The sequence below is a fragment of the Urocitellus parryii genome (assembly GCF_045843805.1).
Source record: "Urocitellus parryii isolate mUroPar1 chromosome 13 unlocalized genomic scaffold, mUroPar1.hap1 SUPER_13_unloc_12, whole genome shotgun sequence".
Taxonomy (NCBI): Eukaryota; Metazoa; Chordata; class Mammalia; order Rodentia; family Sciuridae; genus Urocitellus; species Urocitellus parryii.
The window spans coordinates 761,714-775,280 of NW_027551764.1; the positions used below are offsets into that span (position 1 = coordinate 761,714).

The 13,567-nt window shown below is 39.6% G+C and overlaps 1 pseudogene; it reads left to right on the plus strand.

Annotated features, from left to right (window-relative positions):
• The first annotated feature begins 2,571 nt into the window (after positions 1-2,571).
• Positions 2,572-5,263, plus strand: LOC144251351 (U11/U12 small nuclear ribonucleoprotein 35 kDa protein-like; annotated as a pseudogene).
• Positions 5,264-13,567: the final 8,304 nt, after the last annotated feature.

Genomic DNA, 13,567 nt, shown 5'->3' on the forward strand with positions numbered 1-13,567 from the left:
GGAAAATGAAGGTTAGCCAGCAAAACTGTTGAGCAACACTGAGGTCCATGGCTTTGTATTAGAACCTGAAATCCCACCCTGCTAGCAAACTCCTCTTTAAAATTTCTCACACACAAGAGGCCAGCCTCAGCAAATTAGCAAGATGCTAATCAACTTAGAGAGACCTCATCTCAAAACAAAAAAATAAAAAGGGCTGGGAATATAGCTCAGTGGTAAAGTGTCTGGTGTTCAATCCCCAGTACGGCAATATTAATTAACTAATTTAATTTAATTTCTCATAAGATGGTACAGACATGAGAATAAACTCTCTATCATGACTTGATAATAACAGATTTCAAAAACATGTTTTAAGTACCTTACTTATACACACACATACACACACACACACACACACACACAAATACTTCCCAAATAATCAGAAAACAAAGAAATACTAGCTTATCTAATTAGCTTGCCTAATGAGGTTAATAACATTTATTCTCCATTATTTTTACTCCCACAAGTCATACTATCAGAATGGGAGCCCTAAGGAATTATCAAATGACTTTTTCTAGACTCTGTGAACCTTTAAAGCCACAAGCCATTTAAATAGAATCTTGACATTTGGAGAACCATCAACAGATTGACCTTATTACCTAAAATTTCCGTGGTAATATAAATTTATTTTTTAACATTAATTTGAGTACTAAATACAACAAAATAAAAAGAGGGTGATACATGAAAGCTAGTGTTGATATTAACAGAGTCAGCCAGAGAGCCACAGGGAGCTGAGCTTAGAAATACATTCACTACAGGCAGATGTACTGCCCCTCCCCACAGAGCACCTGCACTTGTGACTCCTTAGCAAGAATGCTCAGTGTCAGAGGGGGCACCCTCTTGGGTTCCAGGAAATGCAATACCAATGAAAAACAAAGAAAGAGTAAAACAACTAACAATGTCAATATCACACAATTAAAACTAAGGAAACAGGAAAGGCAGCAAAGCCCTCTGCTCCTCTCATGGCAATGGTTTCTGAAGCCACATTTCCTCCAAGTAATAGTGACCTCCAGTGACTTAGTTTTTAAATGTACTTCAGTGACTGTGGGTGGAATTATCTGACAATTTGTTTCTACAAACAATTAATTAGTCTGGTTATTTTTAAATCTCTTAGCAAAATGACAAAGCTTTCTTGCAGGACCTTAATGATTGGGCTTTATGTAAATGCCCCGTTTTAATTAATTCAAGGAGGTGGTTACACAAAGCTAAGTTAAAATTGTGTCTGAAATGCAGGTTGGCATTTGCATGTTCATTTGTTGCAGGGACTCACATACACTATGGCCCTAAATGAATGGTGGAAGGGTAACTTTGCAATGCTTTTCCCTTCAGGCTAAACTTTCCTGTGATGACAAAGCTAAATCTGGATACATGGCAGCAAGGTCAATTCTGAACATGCCTACCAGCACTTTCTTGAAAGTCACATTAATTTGTCCTCCTGCCCACAACTCGATTTAAAAAAAAAAAAAAAATGAGGAGGTATGGCAGAAGGGAGTGAAGGACATGAGAGACTTAAAAAATTCCTCAGGTAAGGGGCTGGGGGTGTGGCTCAGCGGTTGAGCACTCCCCTAGCACTTGTGAGGCCCTGGGTTCGATTCTCAGCACCATATAATTATAAGTAAATAAAATAAAGGTATTGTGTCCAACTGTAACTAAAAAGTGAAGTAATTTTTAGAAAAAAAAAATCCTCAGATAAAGAAAAGCCTGTGATGGAGATCCTTAAACTTTTTAAACTTTGTTTTTAAATCGTCAGATTAAAATGCCTTGAGGTCTGCTGAATCTATTTAGCTAGCAAACTGAACCCCTCAAAATCAGAAGCTGAACATATCACAAAATACAAGCATTTAAACGTTTAAAACCTGAATGGCAAAACGGTTTTCCGCTAAGCAAAAGCCCTCTCCGGAGAGGGGTTGGAAGTCTCCCAGAACATGCCACGAAATCTAGGTACCCTGCTGCTGTGCCTACCAATGCAGCACCAGAGTTCTCTGGTCCGCCCCACTCCACAAAGTGCCAACTGCAAGGATCTACGCTATGCAGGACAGAGCCAGTTCAGCAGTTGTTTCTCTTTCTTACATAGTTCTTACAAAACGCACTTATAATGAAACGGCATCAGTGATGGCACTTGCAAGCTCCTCTCATGTTCGCTCGCCTCATCTCATCTCTAAATATCCTCATGCTAATTTTAGGTTTTACAAGAACTTGCGCGTACTCAAAGAATATGCAAAAAAGCAGCCTAGGTCTGGGGCCACAAAAGTCAAAACATGCTTCGTATATTTTAGATGCGACAAGAGGGATAACAATTTTAAACCATCGTATCTTACCGGCGGGACTTGGAGATATTTTTAACGCTTTGTTTTCAGAAACAAGCCAGTGTTACATTTGTAAATATTTATTAACCCTAACAACACAATTTCTAAGTTATCAATAGAAGTTTTAAAAGCTCCACTGTACTCACAAGTATTGCCCGCCACCACTTTGCTGCAGGTCTGCGCAGACAAAAGAGCGAGCATCTTGAGCAAGGCTCCAGCCACAGGGTCCATGTCCACACTCTCTGGGGGTTCCCCACCCCACACTCAATATCTCGCTCCGTGCGCAGGTCTCCTGGCTCGCGCCTTTCTTTCCTCTTTCTCCAGCCGGCGCAGACGCGGCGCGGAGGTGGAACCTGCAGCCGCACCCACCCAACCGCCACCAGGCGCTCCACGCCCCCGATGCCTGCAGAGCTGCGCGGTCCAGGCTGCTCTGGGCTGGTGCTTCCAGTGTGCCCCTGGCGCTCCTAGTGGTAAGTAGGGGAAGTGCATACAGGAACCTCAAATCACACCTGGCTGGCTGCTGGTGATGCAGGGGAGGGGTGGCTACAGACCTACTTTCCTGGCTAGTTTGCCCTAAGTTTCCCCACACAACATGCCCCCGCTAATATGAACAATTCAATATACTTCAATTTAAAGAAGCCAAGTATGAGTGGTACTTGCTCATTAGCATTGTGTCTCCACATAGTATTGAGGATGGATGGTAGTAAGTCTGTAAATATTTTGAGTTGAAAAGAGGTTGGAATAGAAATAACTAAAAGAGGTTTGAAGAAAATGATTACACATAATAAAACTTGCAACAAGAATATTTTTGTCTTCTCAGTTCGTTTCATGAACCAGATTAAAAAAAAAAAAAACTCCAGCTGTAATGTAAGATTTTTATTGTACATGTTCCTACTTGTAAACTTGAGAGTGCTGGTCATTATGTATATAAAAGAATTATGAATTAGTATCCTAGGAGGAATAATCTTAGTCCAAATTCCACAACAGAAGCAGTGACCTTACACTAAATAAGGGGACCTGACAGATTTAATTAGTGAATGAAGTTTGGTGAATTTGTAGTGTTGCTTTCCACTCAGCTTCTTTAAAGTAATTTCCCTAAGGGACATTTTGAAAACTAATAGAATTTGAAGGTAAGGAACTGAGAGAAAAATATGCTTCACACTCTAAATCATCCAGAAGACTCAGGGAAAGACAGAATCAGGGGTTTCAAGACTCATGACCTTGAAAAATATTAGCAGACTTAGAGGAATCCTCTACCTCCTGAACAGGCTGTGAGCAGAAGTAAATGAAGGAGTCATGAACTGATGCCAAGTACAAGATTAGTGAATGCAGCCTATGGGAAGGTGTTTTAGTTAGTTTTGCCTCACTGTGACCAAAAGACATGACAAGAACAGGAAAAGTTTATTTTGACTCAGTTTCAGAGATCTCAGTCCATAGACCAACAGCTCCATAGCTCTGGGCCCAAAGTAAGGCATAATATCATGGCAGAAGGGTGTGGTGGAAGAAAGCAGCTCAGGGCATGATGAGGAAGCACAGAGAGCTCAGCTGACCAGGGACAAAATGTGAACCCTAAAGGTAAGTACCCAATGACCTTACCTCCCCCAGCCACACTCTACCTGCCCACATTTACAACCCAGTTAATCCATATCTGTGAATTAATCCACTGATAAGGTTAAGTGTTTTAGTCAGCTTTTTTGCTGCTGTGAATAAAAGGACTGAACCAGAACAACTGTAGAAGAGAAGTTTATTTGAAGGTTCACAGTTTCAGAGGTCTTAATCCATAGAAGGTTGGCTCCATTCCTCGGAGCTCAAGGTAAGGCAGAACATCATAGCAGAAGAGTGTGGCAGACAGAAGTAGCTCACCTGATTATCAGTAAGCAGAGAGAGATTCCACTCACCAGATACAAATATATATCCCAAAGCCATGCCCCCAATGCCCTACCTCCTCCAGTTACCACTCAGTTAATCCCATTAATTCACTGATTGGGTTAAGGCTCTCACAACCCAATCATTTCTTCTCTGAACTTTCTTGCATTGTCTCAGAGGTGAGCTTTTGGGGAACATCTCACATCCAAACCATAACATTAAGGCTCTCAGAACCCAATCATTTCACCTCTGAAACTTCTTGTATTGTTTCACACATGAGCTTTTGGGGACACCTCATATCTAGGTATACATTCTCACTGCATACACAGATCAGAAAATGAAAGCTCTTGGGCATCTATCTGCATAACTTGGTGCATCTCTGCAAGCCCAAGCATGCTAAGAACATGAACAACTGAATGGCATCACCAGGGAGTATGACCTGATTTTTAAAGCCAGCAGCATTGATAGCACTGATGAAGACCCACATCACCACAGGTTATGGCAGGCCATGCTGGAATAATATCCCCCCAGTAAAGACGTCACAAGAGAACCCCCCACCATCACCCCATTTGTGGCAAGGTTAAACTTGCAGACCAAAAAGACAGGTTAAAGGAAGTATTTTCCTACTGTGGTGACATCTGGCAGCTCCAGGTGGTGAGGGACTTGGTCATGAGCTTCTCCAAGGACTATACCTTCACAGAGTACAAGAAAAAGCTTGAGCTACTAAAAGCCTATCTGGATGCCGGTGGCCTGGTGATACACCTGCACATGATATTAGTGGACTATGAACTGGAGAAGACTCTCCAAGGGTGGATCCCTCCACATCTGGGGTGGGAGAACTAGAAGGGAAGAAGGAATCTGGGCAGTGGAGACTTGACCTTTTTGAAAATATGAATTTGCTGGTTTTTAAGTACCACCTCTATAGAGAAGGATAAAGAGTAAAGGAAGGAGTGATCCCAATACCAAAAGAGACACTAGGACTCCTGGACAAAGGATCCAGACCAAGGACAGGGGTCAGGAAGAGATGTCAAGAAAGACAGCCAGCCAGGGTGTAACATAAAAATGACTGGCAAAAAGAGCAGGACCTTAGGACAGAGTAGGAAGTAAGTAGAGACCCAGCAATAACAGACATGAAAAGGAAGGGACAACTAATTAGGAATGGCAGGGTATTTGCCTTTATGCATTAGATATACAAATCTGTACAGCTGAATAAGAATTACTGATAATGGGTTGGTTGGGGGGAGGCTGAAAGATTTTAAACCTTTACAAGGATCACACTTGCCTGAAAACAAATTAGAAAAGGTGTTTTTATTATTGTTATTTTATAGTCAATAACAATAATAATAACAACATAGGACTAGAGAATTTAATAACCTGCAAAGGCCACAGAGCTAATACTAGGTGTGCTGAGAGCTCAGTCAAAACATGTAGCTTCAAATTCCAAGTTTTCATTTGCCTTTACTCCTACTCAGGGGTTCAGAGAGCAGCCCTGGAGTCAGGAAAGTTCCCCACACCATAGATCAGCAGTCATGGGGAAAACACCGACAAGAATATCCCAGGGAAGATGCAGGAGGTAAAGTGACTTTCATTCATTAATCAGATGCTTCTGCAGTATCTGCTGTGTCCCAGCACCTGAATATTTTATTTTTAACTTTTTACAGCAAACATAAATTAATGATTTGCATTTAAAGTCTAACTTTTTAAACCTATATACCAAACTCTGCATATGTATGTGTGTGTGTGTGCACATGCTCTCTCACACACACACACACACACACACACACACACACACACACACACAGAGCTAGGTATATACCAAATAGGGGAAAGAAGTTAAAAGTGGCATAAGCCTCCCCAAAAAAGAAGAAACCAACAGCTGATGCTCAGAGCTGTGTGTCACTCATAAGAAGAACTGTAGATCAGTCTTTCCCAAGTGAAAACTAACCTCGTGGCATTTCCTGACCAATGCCTCCAGTCCTCTTCACACAGCTGGGCAAGCCCAGGCACTGAGAGACTTGAGGACCTGCTCCTGAAAGGAAGAGGATCAAGTTGGTCAGCTGTAGTGAAGCCCTTTCTAAGGTTCTCCGCAGGTTAAACATGACTCCACTCATTTCCCTTCTTCATTAGCGATTTTCTTCCCTTAGATTGTTATTTCTGCATGTCTTATTTAAATCTGAAAATGCATTTAAGTTTACTCTCACGATGAGAACCAATTTGCTATTAAATCTTCTGAAACTGAAAGCACTGCAAATAAAATATAGTATTATTTCTATTAAAAGTAATTTTTCCCAGAAGCCCTCAAGCCACAAATCCTGGGGAACCGTTACCAATAGACAGCCTCCAGAGAGGATAAATGTCCCTTTGTGATATAGAACACACAGCTCAACCTCTATTTGGGTTCTCTCTGATGAGCTGCATTCTCTATAATGAGAATTTATTTAAGCTGGGGCTTAAATAACCAACAGATGATGCATTCAATTACATAAATCTCAATTCTTGAGAAGAGTTAACCTCACCTTTATTTCAAATCCAGGCTGCTTAGCCCAGGAGGACCCTCTATAACCAACACTGGTGTCTCAGACAAGTAGGCTAAACCTCTACTGATAACTTGAAGTATACAAACAACACTTCATGCATATTTTGAAAAGTGCTTACAGAAACATTTTGTCTGACTATGTGGAAACAGACACGCAGGCACATTTCCTGGTGTTCTATAGAAATAGAACCAGAGATGCTTAGAATTAAAATGGAGCTTAGAGTTGGCAGGCCAACTCCACTCAAATACTACCATGTCCCCAGTGTGGTTGTTGATGCTGTCTATGTATGACAACCACTGGCATTTCCCAAGTGCTCGGACAGGTTTACCAGAGGAGGAGGAAGACACAGAACCTCCTTCAATCACAGCATGAAGACTGTCACTGACATGACCACAGAGGATTCCAGGGGAAAGATTCTAGTGTATGAAAGACATAAAAGGTGACTCTGATTTTTTTCACTCCTTCAGGAGTAGGAAGAAGGAAGCAAAGTTATGTGTATCCTTAAAAGTACTTGTTTTTTTTTCATTTGAAATGCAATTAAAATCTGGCTCGCACAATGGCACATGCCTGTAATACCAGCAGTTTATGAGACTAAGGCAGGAGAATTGCAAGTTCAAAGCCAGCCTCAGAAAAAGCGAGGCGCTTAGCGATTTGGTGAGACCCTGTCTCTAAGTAAATACAAAATAGGGCTGGGGATGTAGCTCAGTGGTCAAGTGCCCCTGAGTTCAATCCTCAACAACCCCCCCCCAATAATAAAAAGGTGAAAAAAATTTAAAAATGAAATTAAAATCTAATCTCGACATAAATAAAATACTGAGTCATCTTGAAGAGGCAAGGTTTCTAAATGTAATTTTATAGATGAAGAATGTAAATGGTAAGTCTTTCAATGTAGAAAGTTTAATAAATATCACTAAATAAGTTTGGATTGAAGATCTCATTTACCAAATGGAGAAATTAGTTCAAAAACAGAATTCTGACAGTCTATATGCTGCACCAGTCACAGTAGTTTGAGTAGAAACTGAAAGGGAGTTTTAAATGTTGAATCTATCTGTTGAAATCCTCAGGTGTAGTGGTGAAAAGGTAATGACTTTTTTCCATAAGTTTTTTATTCATTTAAAAAAATTTTTTTAGTTGTCAATGGACCTTTTATTTATTTATTTAGTTAGTTAGTTAGTTAGTTAGTTAATTATAGGATTGAACCCAGGGCCTCACACATTCCAGGCAAGCACTCTACCACTGAGCCACAACCCCAACCCTATACTCAATTTATTATTGGCCTTTTTTCAAACAACTTAAAAAGTATGGTGTGGAGGGCTGGGATTGTGGCTCAGGGGTAGAGCTCTTGCCTAATATGTGTGAGGCATTGGGTTCGATTCCCAGAACCACATTTACAATGAATAAATAAATAAATAAAATATGGTGTGGAGTCTATGTTTTATTACTGTGTGAGATGTAATAAAATCATCTTCAGGATTCCTCTAGATACAAATCATATTTTTAAAATTTGGTTGAGAAAAGAATTAAGTTTAGAATCAATGTGAAATCTACCTAGAAGACACTGCATAGTTCAAATATGCTAAATATATACAATCTTTGGTAGGCTATTATTGCTAATAAGCAAAGCATTTATTCTTCAGAGAGACTAAAAGCAAGAAAATGGTTGCTGGTGTGTTTGGGTTTTTTTCCCCTCCTTTTAAGTTACTACTTGGATATTGTAATGGACTGAATGTTTGTATTTTCCCAAATGAATATGTTGGAATCCTAGCCCCAAAGTGATGGTCTTAACAAGGTAGGGCCTCTGCAAGATGACTTTGTCTGTTGGTACCACCCTTATGAACAAAATCAAGTGCCATATGAGGATACAGCTAAAAGACACAATCTATGAACCAGGAATCAGGCCCTCACCAGACCCTGAATGTTCCAGTCCTTGATGTTGAACTCCCAAGCCTTCAGAACTAGGAGCAATACCTTCCTATGATGTATGATCTACCCAACATATAGTTATTTGATATAACAACTTCAACTAATTTTAACATTATATTTATATTAATTTTATTTTCCTGGTTTAGTCAGAGGGCTTAAAGTACTGTAAGATAAAATGATGCTTATGAATAAAAATGTAATTACTGTTGGAGAACTGTTGTCATTGTTATTAAATTATATTGGAAACTCACTTTGGCAGTAGTGCATGCTCCAATTGTATATAATTAAGAAAACTGAAGCTTGCCACAATGAGATCATGTCCATTTGGATGGCTAGATAAGAGAGAGTTACACGTGTGTGTGTGCAGGGAGGGGGGATGGATAATCAATGTTGGTAAAGATGCTGGTAGGAATGAATTGGTGAAGTTACTTTGGGTCAAAGTCAGGCAGTTCCTCAAATGGTTAACTATAGGATTACTATATAATCCAACAACTTATTCTTAGGAACATAGAAAAACACAAACTGAGTTTCCTGTCACATTCACCACTCAACACCCAACATTCCTAGAACCAAAGTATGAAGGGACTTCTCCCCACCAGCGACCCATTCTTTTTGGTGAACACAGTTGAGTTTTCCACAACTAAACTGAACTCTGACATCATCCCTTTAGAATTGTTATGGGACCCCCATGTTGAGGGCTCCGTCCGACAAGGCTGCCCTCTGCTTCAGACAACAATTCTAAACTCTAGATTTTGAGCTGTGCTTCTTGCCAACCAGCTATATAGGTGAGGTTCCCATGACCCTCTTCTTGTATTTAATAATTTGGTAGAATGGCTCACAGAACCTACATAAATACTTATGATTACTGATATTAAAGGATATGGTACTGGATAAACAGCCTACTGAAAAGACACATACAGAGAAGTCAAGAAGGGTCCTAAATGAGGAAGTTTCTGTCACTGTGGCCCTAGGGTATGCCACCCTCCTGGCACATGGATGTGTTCACCAACTGGAAAGCTCTATGACCCCCATTTTAGAGGATTTTTTTTGGGGGGATACCAGGGATTTAACTCAAGGGCACTCAACCAGTGAGACCCATCCCCAGCCCTATTTTGTATTTTATTTCGAGACAGGGTCTTACTGAGTTGCTTAGTACCTCACTGTTGCTGAGGCTGGCTTTTAATTAGCAATCCTCCTGTCTCAGACTCCCAAGCCGCTGGGGATTACAGGTGTGCATCACTGAGCCCAGCTAGGGATTTTTAGTTAATGTTAATTAATTAATTGGTACTGGGGATTGAACACAGGAGCACGCTCCATCCCCAACACTTTTTTTTTTCAAAACAAGCTCTCATGAAGTTGTTGAGGCTGGCCTCAAACTTGTCATCTCTGTCTCTGCCTCCCTAACTGCTGAGATTAAAGGTGTGTGCCACTATGCCTGGTTTCTTCAGAGATTTTTATGGATATTTCATCATGTGGGCATAATAGACTATTAACTCCATTTCTAGCCCCTTCTCCCACTCCAAAGAATGGAGAGGGAGCTGAAAATTCCAAACTTCTATTCATTGCTCAGCGTTTCTGGTGGCCAGCCTCTATCCAGGAGCCCATCAAGAATCTCATTTTTTTAAAAGACAATCCTATCACCCAGAAATTTCCAAGGAATCTAGAAGCTCTATGTCAGGAAGTGGGGTCAAAGACAAAAGATTCTCCTGGAATTTTTACTATGAGGGTTTTAGACTTTAGAAGCTCTGTGTCAAAAACTAGGGCAGAGCAATTTTTAAGTATTTCTCATTATTTCATAGAGAAAAATGAAAAATACATATCTACACAAAATCTTATGCAATACTGTTCACAGCAGGATTATTCACAATCAGCAGAAGATGGATCCAACCCAAATGTCTACCACCAATATCTGAGTGCATAAACAAAATATGGTCTATTCATGTGACAAGATATGTGATGAGCCTTAGAAAGGAAGGGGCTTCCGACACTTGCCAAAAAGAAACATAGCATGAATCAACCTTGAAAATTTTTTGCTAAGTGAAATAAGCCAGACACAAAAAGAAAAATAAAATATTATGTGATTGTACTTACAAAAGGTATATAGAAGGGTCAAATTCATAGAGGCAGAAAGTGGAACAATAGGGGTTAGTGGGACTTTCGAGTAGGAAAAACAGGGATATTGTTAGGGATAGAGGGTATAAATTGGACGATGAAAAAGTTGTAGAAAGTGAAGAAAGTTGCACAATGTTGTGAATGTGCTTACTGCTAATAAATTTATATTTATAAGGGATTACAATGATACATTTTATGTTAATGCATAAGTTACCACTAAAAAAGATGTATAAGTCTCTTAGGTACAAAGCTATTACTTTGGGTTTATAAATCTTAATTAAGATTAATTTCAATTGTTCAAATGTCAATGGGGGAGCTGGGGCTATAACTCAGTGGTAAAGCGCTTACCTTGCATGTGTGAGGCACTGGGTTCAATCCTCAACACCACATAAAAAGAAATTAAGGTACTGTGTGTTCATCTACAACTAAGAATATATTTTTTAAAACAATATAGATGGGGGAACTAATGTAGTACTGAGACAAATTCCACCATGAATAAGCCTTGCAAACATGTGGATGTAGCCAGTCGTAAAGGACCAGATATTGCATGAATCCATTTACATGAAGTTTCCACAGAAGATAAACTGGTAGACAGTAACTATCTGGGCTAGAGAGGATGAAAGGGTTGGGAGATCAGGGGTAAGGAGAGTGAGGTTTCTTTTTGGAGTAATGAAAGTGTTCCAAAATTTATGGTTTTGATGAATGCACAACTCTGTGAATACATGGAAAACCAATGAATTGTACACTTTAAATAGGTGAGCTGTATGGTAGGTGAATTATATTTTAAAGTCTTTTTTTTAAAAAAAAAAGAATACAGAAACTCTAAAAATATGTTAACATTTAATACTGCAATTATTCCAAAATAGAAATTTTATTAACAATAGCTAAAACTATGGGCAGCTACATTCACTAGTTCTGTACTGCCACAGTGATGCTTTGAAACAACCACAAACTTCTAAGTAGCACAAAACAAGAAACTAGCTCACAGGTCTACAGACCCCACTCTTGGCTCAGCCAGGATCACTCAGGCTTCCCATCCCATGTCCCATCTTGGCTCAGGATGGCCCCATCTGGGATGATTGAGCTGGTGCCTCACCACCCAGCAGGAAAGCCTTAACATGCCTTCATGAGGGTGACACAGAAAAACCCAAGACCACCTGGAGCCTCTTCCTGTGTCACACCCACAGCCATACCATTGACCAAGACAAACCACATGGCCTTACTCAGAGTAAGTCACGGAGACACACTGCCTCTTCAGTGGAGGAATGGAAGAGCCTCCTAAAAAAAGATATACTGAGAAAGGGAAGAGAGTGGGATCCATTAATGCTTCACTCTCCTGTGTAGCTTAGGGACTAGCACAGTGTGTGTGTCATGAAAAATACCCCAGAGGACATACCTCAATCCTCCACCTTGCATCTTTTCATTCCTCATATCTTTATTTAAAACTGTATCAGAGACATTGAAACATCAAGCTTTCATCAAGTTCAGTCTTGACTTAGAGAACAGAAGCACATAAAATTTTATATTTTAGTTTGAATAAATGGATTGCATAATGCAAGTAGATTTAAAAGCAAATGGAATCTACTTTGTAATGGCAAATTATCCTGAAAATGCCAGTGGATAACGCTGTGTGACATACCCTGATTACTTGCTTTTTAATTGTAAGAAGTTTTAGTATTTGCAAAGATAGCTGCTTTTAAAAATGCTCTTGTAGAGGCTCTTAGCTTATCACAAAAAAGCATGTTTGTGTTTAAAAGTATCAACTGGCACAGGAAAATGTTAATAACTACTCCCTACTCAATCTCCTGCCTACACACACAAATAGATTCACTTCTCCATTGATGTAATTGTTGATGACTTTCTTTCTTGTTCATACTCACATCTTCAGGACTAGCTTTAAGGTAATTACAAATGATGCTATTCTGCAATATGCTTTAGGTTAACCTTTTACGTGTGTATTTTTCATTTCCAGAGTAGGCTCAGTGTACAAAGTGGAATCCTATTTCTCTAGTCAGTCTAAAATTTACATTGAACCCTAAATGGATCTCCCACAAAAGGACCTTATAGATCTCCCTTTAAATTGCAATATTTTCTACCCTATATACTGTTATTGGTTATACTAATTAAATAATAAGTGCTCTCCCTATAGTGTTGATTTTTAACCTTATGATATATTCAAAAGAAAAAAATTATTATACAATCAGAATTTTTGTTAAGTAATCACTGTGGTCTATTTTTCAAGAAATGATTTAAAAGTGGTGGCTTGAAATGGGAAAAAGTCCCTCCTTTATTTTCAGGCTTCCTCATTGTGCTTGCCAGGAACTGCCCAGGGCATTGACTCTCAAATATCCCCCCTTTCAGGTACTTTAATTACTAGGAAGGTTAATGGTGCTGAGCAGCAGAGGTACTAAGAGGGACTTTCATTATCCTCAGCCTTAGGAAGTCCCTTGAGCCAGTCTGCTTTCCTTCCCTGTTGATGGAGAAAGATACAATGTTTTCTCACACACCAGGAAAAATGAGAACTGATTTCTCACAGGCTATCAGACCTTCCACTGTATTTTCTGGAAAACAATTCTTTCCCTTTTCAAGCCAGTTTGGAGTAATTTGAACTTGAACACAGAGCAAATTATCCTTTAAAGTAAGTTCTATAAAGCCTTAGCCTTGTGAAAGCAGCAAACTGTCTTATATAGCCATATTCTCCTAGAGTTTGTCTCTAACAACGTTTATTTACTGTTCAAGCAAGTAATTGGTAAACCAATAGAGATGTTCTTGATTTCGTTATGCTGA